Source organism: Salmo salar, chromosome 10, assembly GCF_965601325.2.
Source record: "Salmo salar chromosome 10, fSalSal1, whole genome shotgun sequence".
NCBI classification, from domain to species: Eukaryota; Metazoa; Chordata; class Actinopteri; order Salmoniformes; family Salmonidae; genus Salmo; species Salmo salar.
Genome location: NC_138300.1, coordinates 25,199,644 through 25,211,801, shown reverse-complemented (window position 1 = coordinate 25,211,801; position 12,158 = coordinate 25,199,644). Strand labels below are relative to the sequence as shown.

Genomic DNA, 12,158 nt, shown 5'->3' with positions numbered 1-12,158 from the left:
TGTTCAGGAGTCTTATGGCTTGGGGGTAGAAGCTATTTAGGAGCCTCTTGGACCTAGACATGGCGCTCCGTTACCGTTTGCCGTGCGGTAGCAGAAAGAACAGTCTATGACTAGGGTGGCTGGAGTCTGACAATTTTTAGGGGCTTCCTTTTCCCTGGTATAGAGGTCCTGGATGGCACGAAGCTTGGCCCCGGTGATGTACTGGGCTGTACGCACTACCCTCTGTAGGGCTTTACGGTCGGAGGCCGAGCAGTTGCCAGGCAGTGATGCAACCTGTCAGGATGCGCTCGATGGTGCAGCCGTAGAACCTTTTTGAGAATCTGAGGACCCATGCCAAATCTTTTTAGTCTCCTGAGGGGGAATGGGTTTTGTCGTGCCCTCTTCACGTCTGTCTTGGTGTGTTTGGACCATGGACCCAATTTGTAAGTCGCTCTGGATAAGAGCGTCTGCTAAATGACTTAAATGTAATGACAGTTGTGCCAGTAGTGCCTGCTCCACTAAAGACCCGTTGATGAGAATGGGGGTGTGCTCGGTCCTCCTTTTCTTGTAGTCCATAATCATCTCCTTTGTCTTCATCACGTTGGGAACAGTTGTTGTCCTTGCACCACACGGTCAGGTCTCCGACCTCCTCCCTATAGGCTGTCTCATCGTTGTCAATGATCAGCCCTACCACTGTTGTCATCGGCAAACTTAATGATGGTGTTGGAGTCGTGCCTGGCCGTGCAGTCATGAGTGAACAGGGAGTACAGGAAGGGACTGAGCACGCACCCCTGAGGAGCCCCTGTGTTGAGATCAGTGTGACAGATGTGTTACATACCCTTACCACCTGGGGGCGGCCCGTCAGGAAGTCCAGGATCCAGTTTCAGAGGGAGGTGTTTAGTACCAGGGTCCTTAGCTTAGTGATGAGCTTTGAGGGCACTATGGTGTTGAACGCTGAGCTGTAGTCAATGAATAGCATTCTCATGTAGGTGTTCCTTTTGTCCAGGTGGGAAAGTGTGAAGTGCAATAGAGATTGCGTAATCTGTGGACCTGTTGGTGTGGTATGCAAATTGGAGTGGGTCTGGGGTTTCTGGGATAATGGTGTTGTGAGCCATGATCAGCCTTTCAAAGCATTTCATGGCTACAGACGTGAGTGCTATGGGTATAAATACACCCAAAGTCATGGAAAGAGAGGGGGTGGGCCAGGGGGGGTAACGTGTTTATACTGTTAAGTCAAGTGTTTTTAAATGGGTTATTTTTATCTCCCTGGATGTGTCGGGCATGCATAGTTTTGGCTTGCAGAGGCAGGTCAGGAGGAAAAGGTGCTCAATAGAGGAGAGTGTGAGACAGCATAGAAAGCAGCTGGTACTGCCTTTTGGGCTCATTCTTTTCAAGAGTACAAGAAAGACAACCACTTCCCAAAATACAAATGAGTATAAAACCTCAGAATGGGTTTTAACTAGGCAGTACATTTCTTCCCAATGACTCACAGGACATCGTCATTATTTTGAAGCAAGTTGTCACACTTGTTGTATTTTGGGAAGTGGTACTCTTGAAAAGAATGAGCCCCAAAAAATTGGTGCTCCAGGTGAAAGAATACATGCGTTTTGAGTTAACCATGTAACTTTTGACAATTTAAAAAAAATGTTGCTCTGCCTGCCTGATCTGTCTGCTCTCACTACAGTATGTGGACACCAAACATACATTGACATACACACATTCACATGTGCTCTACATGGCAAAGCCTACACTCATGTATACTGAAGTGCAGTTAACCAGTGGTTTTGTTATTGACAGCCTGCAGCCTGGGATCGTGGTCATGCTTCAGTGTCTCCCAGCGATGGATGCCACGGTCATCTGTGATTCACTGCTGCCGCCTGTGGTCCAGGTTTAGTCCTGTCTGTACTCCTCACATGGACCCCTGTCGTGAGCAGTGTCCACATTAACCCTATACCATGTTGAGGTTTTAATGGACTCGTCTCTGGTACAGTGCAGCTCTCAAATGGACAGCTGCAGTTGTCCCTGGGTGGGGAGGGGGTTGACCCGAGATGGGTCGTGTGTGTGTGTGTGTGTGTGTGTGTGTGTGCATGCTGTATTTAGCTTATCTGGATGAGGCCCAACCCCGGCTCTCAGTCCAATACCCGGCCAATGGCTGCCCGATCAGTTATTGAGAGTAGTCCTGCACAAACTGTAACGGACTGCTTGATAGAAGCAATTCTGCGTGTCGCAAATTGAAAATGTTAGCCTAAGAACTAAATATTTTCAAAGGATTGATATCTTGACAGAGTAATCTCTATTGTGGGCAATGGCTCACTGTCGGTGCATTTGCCAGAACTCAATCAATGTGTGTTGCTGATGGCCCATTTTATTATCAGCCTTTGAATTGTCTTAGTAGCTTTGATTCACATCTTATTTTAAAAGTAAATAGTTGGCACTAGCAGGCAGTGTGCCTAATATATGTAGATGTCATGACTTTACAGATATGGTGTTTAGATCCAAATTGGGTTTTGCGCTTACTGAACCATCTGGTCTCTGTACATTTGATTATCTGACATTAATTCAGATTTTAATGAGATGCACCAAAACTCCAGTCAGAAGTGTCATGAATTCACTGAACAGAGCTGAGGCACAGAGACTATGATGAATACCTTTGGGGAGTTGTTCATGTGTGTAGGCCTACATGGAAAATCTTGATGTGGTGGTTTTCTACACAACATTTCTTTTAAAGTGGCAGGACTGGGGTTAAGTTTCTCCTTTCAGTTTACAGATGACACTTGTACAAAATCAACGAACGAGAGGGAAATTATTTCATCTCAAGTGTCCATGTGCAGTAAATGTGTTTTGTCTTGCATACACTGAGTTTTCGACACAGGCAGTGCTGTTTGTTAATCACAAAGTAGGCTTTTTATCACCAAGCTACTGTGAAACAGCCCCACCAGGTACAAAAAAGTTACCCATGATTGGCTCTCAGTAGCAACATGTTAACACTTGTTGTGAAATGAAATGTTATTCAGTGTCTCGCTCTCTGTCACCAGGGGCATTCTTTACATTCCACCTGGTTTGTATCGTAGCTACACAACTGCTAATTAAATTTCCTGCCACAAACAGCAGACCGGGTTCTGACATTTGCATCACAATGATGGCTCCTTCTTTCAGCTATTCAACCAGGCACAGTAGTCCTCCCCCAACCTCTCCCCACTTTCTCTCTGGGTATTTTCTTCTGTGGAGTTTTCCTTAGTTAAAATCCATGTTTGAAATGTGGATGTTTTTAATTTTTCAAGCTAAAGCAACAAGTGTGACAACTTGCTTCAAGATAATGACAATGTCCTGTGAGTCATTGGGAAGAAATGTTCTCAGATTTGTGAGCAGGCTACTTACTGCTTCTTTGCAGTCGGCATTTGTCTGTAGGGCTGCACTTCAGAAGCCCTTTTTAATGAAATGATTTGACAGGGAACAGGGGCAGAGGAGGCTCTCAGGTGGAAGGCTTCCTGGGCTCTGGGTAGAAAGCACTCAGACTATTCTCACTACGAGATATTCTTTACAGTTTTTGAGAAAATGCCCTTGGATGGACCTTTTACTGTAATGTCTCCTGCACCTTGTTCTAAGGGGTTGTAACAGAAATTATTTTCCAATTGTTTCATTCTGAACTGCAAAATAATGTTCTGAACCGGTTCGAACCAAAAAACTACAGCTTTGTTCCTTTTTAAACCTCAATGTTTTTTGTACATGTAGCTCAACAATAAATTACTTCACCAATCAGTGCAAATAGAGCAGCTTGCAATGTAGCGGGCAAGCAACCTTGGATGGACAGACAAGTGGGATATTTTATAATATCCTTAACTAGCATTGAAAAAGTTAATAAATGTTTCTCTAATTAAAAATCGATCCCTAATTTCTGACTCATGCTTGTAACGTTAGTAGGCTACAGTAGCCTATGCTTCGGAGGGTTTGAGTGAGTGGGGGCTTTGCATAGGCTCTTTGTTGCATTTTTTTTTGGGGGGGGGGGGGGTCTGAACAAAATGCTTATAACATAATTAACTGCTTTCCATGCTTTTAAAATAACGGTTCTGTTCTGCAATAGTTTTCTTTTCTCTGAACCAGTTCCAACCTCTGCTATGTAGGCTGAAACGCAATCTAGCTATGGTTCAGCTAGTTGGCTGACATTAGCATTCAGCTAACTAACTTAGCTAGTAAGTTAGCAGCAGTAAGCTAGTAGTATGTGAGGAGAATTTAGATAATTTGTTTAGTTAGCTACCTAGCTCTGCATAATATGAATGACACTGAATGATAACATTACTGTACTTGTTATATTTGTCTGAAGGGGTAAAAGTACATTTTTGCTCTGCTTAAGTTATTTGATGAAGAAAACGTTAGCAAGATAGCTAGCTATAGTAGTAGCTGTGCCACCTTGTCTGTGTTATTGTCTTGCAGCTGAATTAGTGCATGGATAAGAAAATTCTACATTTAAATGTCTGCACATATGCTTGTGAATTGTTGCATTATTGTTCCCCGCAATGAAATCGGGTAGGGGACTATGGATATGTCTCGCGATATCTCAGACACCAGTGGCCCAATTTTGACAACTTGGGTGAATGAGTCTTGCCATAAAGATCTGCCATTTACAAAATTACACTGATTGGCCCAAGGGGGGCGCTATAGTAATCAACTGAAATTCATTAGTCAAATGCGATATCTCAATTAGCCCAAGGGGGGCGCTGCATCATTCGTGGGGAATGACATGTTTACTGTTGCCTTGTTCAAGAGAAATGGTTTTGTTAAATCAAGAGTGTAATGTAGATGGAAAATTTGCTCGCATAGTTGAATAGGTTGCATGTTTACTGTCTAGAGGCTACTGTGATATTTAAGGTACATTTGCGCTTTGGAGCTAGAACGTCGACAAGCCCCCGAACCCTCTCTCGGCGTGTGACATTCCATTGCTAATGCAAATAGCAAAGTTTATGTACATATTATGTCAATTGATATGTGGTTGCTTCAACTCTTCAGTCTAAATAAACCCAAATTGTCATTCAGACAAATTGCCACATTCTCCTTCCTCTGACTACATCAACCATTTTCAAATATTATTATTTACCAATGTCAGGTTGTCATGGAGATGTAGTAACAACAGAGATGTTTCTCTATTCAGAGAATGTCCTGACTGGCTGGGGCTTTCTTCTAACCTGATATTAATAATCACGTTTGAACAGGCTCCAGACACATGGATTCAACGCCCACATGCTCACACTGAGTCCTTGTACAAATGATGACACACCCTTTGTGCCTGGCTAAAACAGCCCGTAAATAACTGCCGGGATAGTATTTGGCAACTTGGCACTCACAGAGATCGTCACCTTATGATGTTGTTGTGTTGTAAGGATAAAAAAAAAAAAACTGGTCGAGTCACAGCCGTCTGATAAGAGGTCCTCATACCAACCATTGCATGAGGAACCATTTGTACGTTTAATGGGAAACAGTTAACTGGGTGACTCATTGGTTTGTTTTATTGTAGTGCTTGTGAATGCATTTGCGCAATTGCTGTGTGTCATGTCTGTGTTGAGTGAATCCACTGGTAAGGAAATGGAGATAAAACCTGCTACTTGATTTCAGAGACAAGGGTGCTAGCTGAAGGCACTACCTCAGCCAGCTACGGAGGTCATCTCTCAGCTATCTCTCTGGAAAAAATAATCCGCAACTGAAAAGAGATCTGAAATGCACTTTCTGTTTGACTGCTCTCAGCCTTTCTTCTACAGGCAGGTACTGCTTGCACGTCTTTGAACGTGAAAATATAATATGCACATCTGGACAGGAAGCTAATGTGCGTTTCTATTTAGATATTCCTGGGATATGATTATGAAAAGTCATAGTCCATGGTGTTCCGTGATAGTGTTGGAAAACAGCACTGAATTTCACTGAGCCTGATGTTCATTAGGAGTGGTTGGAAATCAGCTGTAAACCCTTGAATTAAATCTTGTCTTAAATCACAGCTGCAAGATTAGTCAACCTACCTCCATGGATATGGCTTAGGTTTTAGGACCAGGTTAACATGAAGTGCATGCCATGGCGTAGGGCTGGCCGGTATACAGTATTTAACGATGCCGGTATTGATGCACAGACCGGTTTGGGTTTTTACTTCACCTTCTACAACGGTATTTACATTTTAGTCATTTAGCAGAAGCTCTTATCCAGAGAGACTTAGAGTAGTGAGTCCATACATTTTCATACTTTTGAATGTTTTGTTTGTTAAACGTGATATGCCGTGTGTAACGTACATTTTATTTATATTTTACTTTGCTACTTGAGTCATCTCTCTCTCCATGCCGCTTTCCACACAGAGCTATCCACAACCCCTGTCACTCAGGAGCGCATTTGTTCCTGTGATCAAGAGACATTTGCATTCAGTCTGCATGGTCAATGCAACAATGCAATGTTGATGCTGTTTTTACTTTGCTTCTTAATATAAATCCACTAGCGTTCTATTTAAGTGATAATGCCAGATAAGCCAGTGTTTGGAGGATATATTGGCATGGGTGTTATGCCCGAGATGATGTCGAGGGCCGGCAAACTGTGCTAATATATCCTCCATACACCGGCTTCTCTGGCATGATCACTTTTATACAATGTGTTACCAACATATTCAATTAATGATTGACATATTTTCATAAATGTTATTTAGATTTAATTTATTCATAATATTTCATCCTTCCACAAGATATAGTCTCGACACAAATTTAAGGGTGCTACCCAAGTCGGCTGGTTATTGGTTTTGTTGCTAGACTTTTTGTGCTGTATCTATCCGTCATTCGTTCTAAATGGTCCATTACCATACTGGCTGGCAACATTCTTATCGCTTGCTAGCTAGCCAACTACAGCTAACTTACAGTAACGTCAAAAAGAACAACAGTAGCTGCATTTGTATTTGTTTACGCTGTTTTCTAGTGACTTTTATTTCCATAACAATTAGCTAATGAGGTGCGATTTTTCACCTGGCATAGAAAATGTGCTCGCTCATCAGGAGTGACACTGTTGTTGAGAGGAGCTAGCCAACAACACAGCTAACACAATCACTTCAAACTGAAGCTGGAAACACTGCAAACTAGCTACACCATTTAAATTTGACATTTTATTCAATTGACATTTCTTTGTATATATCCATAAAAATGATGCCAGCTGATTCATGATTTCGACTGGCTGAGAAACGCTGCCTGCCTGTCTCGTCCTAAATACTGTCATATGATATTTTGGCCATATCGCCCTGCCCTATCATGGAGTTGAAAACAGTTCCTGAAACAGTTCCTCCTACAGTTTAGGGCAGTGTTCCCCAACTGGTGGCCCACGGGCTGAATTTGGCCCGTGGGTGGTTTTATTTGGCCCCCAATGTTATCTGAGCAAAACAAATATGCGTGTGATTTAGATTTTTCGACATCTGTTTCCAAGTATTCGCATGCATAATAGACACTATTTCGTACACAAATGTAGGCAAGGTTTGATGATTTTTTTTTTTGGTCAAATATCTGTTTGGGATTCTTGCGGTCAATTTGCAGTTTACAGATTATTTGTAATTTTGTTCTGGCCCCCAACCATCCGCTCATGAAAAAAACAGCCCACGGATGAATCTAGTTGATGATCCCTGGTTTAGGGAAAGTCTGGACTTAGGCTAAACCTCATGAGCCTTAGCCCACTCCATGTTCTTAGTCATGGATTGTTTAAATTAAATGTGATCCATCTATGATGATACCATGCAAAAGGTCATGTTTTTCTTTGCATTATCAAAGGGAAAGCTGCTCAGCTAGTGTAGTAAGAAATCAGAGGAAGATTTGTAACGAAAGCACACGTAATGTGGAGAATATTTCTCATGACCGAGTAGCTATAGTTGAGTTTTTCTTTTGCCAGTATGGGCTTTGCATCTTTCTGCGTACGATTCTTTTATGTTGACGTTTCGGCGTCATCCTTTTTGACACTCAAATGGAAACGAGGGTATTCTGAAATACTTGAAAAGAGGTGTCTACAGTGCAAACTTTACCCATTTACTAGTTCAGTCATACTGGCTAGGCTATGTCTTGGAATATTGTGAAAGAGTCTACATTTGTCAAATTCTAAATGGTAATTTAAGGCAACATGGGAGCTACAAAGCAGTTCTATTGTTTGCGTTATACGTTAATTATTATAGGAATGCCTTAGGTTGTGGTTTCATCTGATGCCCACAATAGGCTGGTTTACAGTGCATTCGGCAAGTATTCATACCCCTGGACTTTTTCCACAATTTGTTACATTACAGCCTTATTCTAAAATTGATGAGAAAAAAAATGATTTAATCAATCTACACGCAGTACCCCATAATGACAAAGCACAAACAGGTTTTAGACATGTTTGTTTGCTAATTTATAAAAAATGTAAACACATTTACATAAGTATTAAGACCCTTTACTCAGAACTTTTTTGAAGCATCTTTGGCAGCAATTCCAGCCCCGAGTCTTCTTGGGTATGACGCTACAAGCTTGGCACACCTGTATTTGGGGAGTTTCTCCCATTCTTCTCTGTAGATCCTCTCAAGCTTTGTCGGGTTGGATGGGGAGCGTTGCTGCGCAGCTATTTTCAGGTCTCTCCAGAGATGTTCGATAGGGCTCTGGCTGGGCCACTCAAGGACATTGTGACAGGTTCCGAAGCCACTCCTTCATTGTCTTGGCTGTGTGCTTAGGGTCGTTGTCCTGTTGGAAGGTGAACCTTCGCCCCAGTCTGAAGTCCTGAGCTCTCTGGAGCAGGTTTTCATCAAGGATCTCTCTCTGTACTTTGCTCTATTCATCTTTCCCTATCCTGAATAATCTCCCAGTCCCTGCCGCTGAAAAACATCCCCATAGCATGATGCTGCCAGCAGCATGCTTCACCATAGGGATGGTGCCAGGTTTCCTCCAGACGTGATGCTTGGCATTCAGGCCAAAGAGTTCATCAGACTAGAGAATCTTGTTTAGGTGCCTTTTGGCAAACTCCAAGCGGGCTGTCATGTATGTGCCTTTTACTGAGGAGTGGCTTCCTTCTGGCCACTCTACCATAAAGGCCTGGTTGGTGGAGTGCTGCAGCGATGGTTGTCCTTCTGGAAGGTTCTCCCATCTCCACAGAGGAGCTCTGTCAGAGTGGCCATAGGGTTCTTGGTCCCCTCACTGACCAAGGCCCTTCTCCCCCGACTGCTAAGTTTGGCCGGGTGGCCAGCTCTAGTAAGAGTCTTAGTGGTTCCAAACTTCTTCCATTTAAGAATGATGGAGGCCACGGTGTTCTTGGGGACCTTCAATGCTGAAGAAATGTTTGGGTACCCTTCCCCTGATCTGTTTCTCGACACAATCCTGTCTCGGAGCTCTACGGACAATTCGTTCACCTCATGGCTTGGTTTTTGCTCTGACATGCACTGTCAACTGTGGGACATTTATATAGACAGGTGTGTGCCTTTCCAAATCCTGTCCAATCAATTGAATTTACCGCAAGTGGACCCCAGTCAAGTTGTAGAAACATCTCAAGGATGATCAATGGAATCAGGATGCACCTGAGCTCAATTTCGAGTCTCATAGCAAAGGGGCTGAATACTTATGTAAATAAGGTATGTTTTATTTTTAATACACTTGCAAAAAATTCTAAACCTGTTTTTGCTTTGTCATTATGGGGTATTGGCTATAGATTGCTGAGGAATTTGTTTTATTTAATTTTAGAATAAAGCTGTAACAAAATGTGGAATAAGTCAAGGGGTCAGGATACTTTCCGAAGGCACTGGATTTGTCTGTGCTGATAATGGCACCAACTCCATGGCATGAAATATTTTTTTTGTTTTACATTGTAAATAATTGGAATGGTTTTTTGTTGTTGTTGTTGCAGACATTGACTTGGTAACTATGCATTGATGAGCATCACTTAGTGAAGTTGAATTTGTTTTTGTCTAGGCTATATAAAACTGTCTCAATTCTAGCTGCCAGGTGGTAACAGGTTTTTATTTTTTTAATTTTTCTTCATTTCAGAAAGGTTTTCTATCTCGATGGACAACAAGGTGGCATGAAACAAAGACCTGATGTTCCCTCAACTCTCATCACCCTTGCTGGAAAAACAGGAGATAAATGTTCATTAACGAGAGACACCCACATGCAACAGATTAGTTCCTCCCTGCACTTCTGGTTTGTTCTCCAGCAGGTTGACTTCTCTGAACTGTACTTTCTTATTCTCTAATTCAGTATTATTCAGTTTAGGGGTGGATGTAAATGGGGATGGTAGGTGGTGGAAATCTGGAAAGGGTTACAGAGGTGGGGGTGGTTGGGGGAGGTGTATGGGTGAACAGTCTCTATGGCAACCATTTCATAATTCTTGGTCTGTCATGCGTGCGCTCCACATTGTGACGGATGGTGTCGACGGGCTGTGGGCTGTAGTGGTGACCAGAGGTGGAATCTGGGAAAGAGTGGATCCAGGATCCGTGGCTGGTTTAGAGGCCCCAAGAATGGCTCCTCTCCTCTGTTAGCTGTCCAGGTCCCCTCCTCTCCCTCCAGCCTCACCATCTGCAGACCCCAATAGCTGCTTTGATTGGATTAGCCATGAATTAATGAGACAGGCTTGAAGAACAGCCTCGGTCGTGGAAATCTCTTATCATATCTTAATTCTCTTTTCGTGTGAGTGCAGCGCCTGTGTGCTATGGTTATGTTTTTTTTAATAGAATCAAAAAGGAGCCAACCTGGGTTTTTTACAATGGGGATGGCTATTGGATTGGTTACCCAATAAAGATTACATTGATTGAACTCTCTTCAGAGTAGAAATGCATGTATGGAAAGCCTGTTCCTTCTCTAAGTATATTTATCTGTTATATAACTGAACGACTAGGCTAGGGATCGGGGGTGGGTGTGGGGGCAGGATATGGTGAACAGAGGACTCTTGGAAAAAACTGTGCACAGACAGACAGGGCTAGCTGGCAATACAAGCAGTGGAGTACAAATGTCCACCATAAACAGGACTTTAATGGCAACAAGTGTCTGCGTTATTGCCTGGTTGTTTCAATTTCCGATGTACACTAAAAGCCTCGAGTCGGACTAGTCTGTGCTCTCCTCTCCAAGGTGCTCATGTCTCTTTTCTGCTGCATGGATTAGAAAAGTTAGTCATTTGTGCTTGTTTTTCAAAGTAATTGTTTTTGAAGTGTAGAGGTGTAAACCAAGCTTAGAGGATTGGCTGTTGCCTTTCTGTTGACTTAAACATTCCTCCTTTATTTGACCACTGAGTGCATAAAAACACTACATTCTGCCTTCAGTCAAGTTGAAACCAGCATGGAGTTAACATTTTTATATAATCTTTCCTCTGCATGGTACTGGAATTAGCCTGCCCTCTGTCTTCCCCCCAGTGTCTGAAATTAATAGCTTATGTATTTATTGTTGTAAGTTTCTGCTTAGTGTGAGAGAGGGATCAGTTGGGGGATGGCATTGTTTGGTTTGGGAAGTATTCGGTTGGTTGCATAGCAACAGGCTCCTGGAAACGGGAGTGGACGGTGTTGCCACTAGCAACCGTTGTTGCTCTGCAAACAATGTGGGCCAGTGCAAACAAGAGCCAAGACTGGGCTCCTGTTTTTAATTGAACATCTGTATGTGTTTTTCTCTGAGTGCTGTTTTAAGTTAGATTTGTCAGTGACAGATGTTTAAATCTTGTCCAGATTTTCATACCAAATAACAGGTATGAGTTTATAGAACTGCATGTTTAATTTTAGAGGACTAAAATTGTGAAGTTCTTCATTTTTCCCTTTCCCTCACAACTCGGTTGACTCTTTAACAGAGGGAAATTGGTCCACTCATGCAATTGTCTTAATTGCTCATTTGTGATTTGCTTGAGTGAAAACCGGCTCCTTTTGTAGGGGTTTGTGTGTGAAGTTGTATTGGGGCTGCGAGGAGAAAGGCTGTTTTTAAAGTGCAGCCCATTTATCGTTGGGTTCTACAGTGGTGTGCTGGGGCTCCCGCTGTGTTCCGCCTTTGTGCCGCTCATAGCAGCTGGTGGGGAATTTGTGTGGCTTTTAACCTTTACTTGGGGCTCAGATCATATTGGCTGCCTGCCTGCACTTTCTCCCTTCTCCAGTCCAACTCATGGCGCACTTCACCACTCCTACCAAAGCCCCCATTTAATTGAGCTTTATGCATGATAACCTAAAGGACAAAGCCTAGGTTTATGAGCTGCTA

The 12,158-nt window shown here is 42.8% G+C and overlaps 1 protein-coding gene across 3 annotated transcripts in view; it reads left to right on the top strand.

Annotated features, from left to right (window-relative positions):
• The window catches only part of LOC106613840 (DNA-binding protein RFX2), a 72,215-nt gene that overhangs the window by 5,531 nt on the left and 54,526 nt on the right, over positions 1-12,158 (top strand). Inside the window, exon 2 of one of the 3 annotated variants that reach the window (XM_014216502.3) lies at positions 9,978-10,130. The exons of the other annotated variants lie outside the window; for them this stretch is intronic. The gene's annotated coding sequence lies outside the window, so the exon portion shown is untranslated. The remainder of the gene's footprint in view (positions 1-9,977; positions 10,131-12,158) is intronic. 3 annotated transcript variants of the gene reach the window in all.